Source organism: Amphimedon queenslandica, unplaced genomic scaffold, assembly GCF_000090795.2.
Source record: "Amphimedon queenslandica unplaced genomic scaffold, v1.1 AMPQUscaffold_13203, whole genome shotgun sequence".
Taxonomy (NCBI): domain Eukaryota; kingdom Metazoa; phylum Porifera; class Demospongiae; order Haplosclerida; family Niphatidae; genus Amphimedon; species Amphimedon queenslandica.
Window position 1 is genome coordinate 28,380 of NW_003546561.1, and position 1,672 is coordinate 30,051.

Consider the following 1,672-nt stretch of genomic DNA (forward strand, 5'->3'; position numbering starts at 1 on the left):
CTTCCCTTGACATGTGTTTGTGGTGAGGCATTTTCTGTCTCTCACTCCCTGATCTGTTCATATGGTGGTCTAGTTACCCTACGTCATACTGATGTCCGGGATCTGTCTGCCTCATTGTTACAGGATGTCTGCTCGAATGTGTGTAGAGAACCTTCATTACAACCCTTATCAGGGGAATCTCTTCACCTTCGATCAGCGTCTACTGATGATGGGGCTCGCTTGGACATTGCTGTTGATGGTTTTTGGGGAAACAGATATCAGAGGGCCTTTTTTGATGTAAGAGTTTTCTGCCCATTGTCATCATACTACCAATCTAAGTCATTGAAGCAGTGTTACAGGGACAATGAGTCACTAAAGAAGAGGAAGTATGAACAGAGGATAAGAGACGTTGAACATGGCTGCTTCTCACCTTTGGTCTTTTCAACTCTGGGGGATTTGGCCCTGTATCAGCTCTGTTTATTAAGCGCCTAGCAACACTTCACTCAGAGAAGTTTCAGAGGTCCTATAGTGTCACCATTAACCTGATTTGCTGTCGATACTCTTTCACTATTCTCAAGGCAGCAATCAGGTGCTTAAGGGGATCTCGCTCCAGAATGAGATCATTTGATTCAAACAATTTCTGCAGAGCTATCTCAGAAGCTCATCTTACCCTAACCTAACCTATTCATTTTATCTTATTATTTTTCTCTCACTTATTTCCGTTATTATTATCTCTTTTTTAACCTACTATTTATCCCTGTGTTATATCTATTTTGTTTTTGTACTATAGTACAGGGTCATTGGCCAAACTTTGCCAAAAAATTAAAAGTAGAGAATTCTTCATTTTTATAATTTTTCCCAATACATATACATGTTCTTATGTTGTGTAGAAAGTTTGAGCTGATTTCAATCGAAATTAAATTTTTTTACGAATTTTTAAATTTGCTCCAAAATCGGACAAAATTTGCTGTACTATTAGTAACGCGGTAGCGTTACTAAGTAGGATTCACCCCCAAACAAAATGGCTGCCACGACTTTTGCAGCCTTGCTATACCGGGAAAACGAGCTCCTACGCTTACCAGACTTTATAGAGGACCTTATCTTGACCAGAGGACTCCAATGGTACCACTAGCGTGGCTCTAGACCTTGTCTAAGAGGAAATTCAAAAATCGGCGAACCGGCCGTTTTGTTCAGCCACCTTTTTTCATCTTCATCATCATCATCATCATCATCTTCATCTTCATCAAGTCCTGTCAATCCAGTTGTCGGTGTGTATCTTGGTATTGGTTGGTGCTACAAGGATAATTCTTACACCAATCTACTCCAAAAGTCTATGCGCAGGTCCATGTCCCATTAGATCATTCTTCAAGTGAGGAAAAAGTGATACTGTGACTGCTGGATCGAGCCATCTTAGCTGCATGCCGCCATTTTGTTAATTAAAGAAGCTTGCCATGTGCTCCAAAATTTGGGTGTGGTCGCGCATGCTCAGATCTGCAGCTCTCGAAGAAGCAAGTTATTTTACCAAGCTATGCTTGGAATCAACTTACTGCAATACTTTAGTGGAGGTTTCCAGCTAAAAGAAGGTATTGATTTTACATGTTACTGTTTTATCAAGTGTGTTATTTTATTTTATTTAAAAAAAACCAAACAATTAATTAATGTTATGACTTATGATATGCAATGATAATTATGA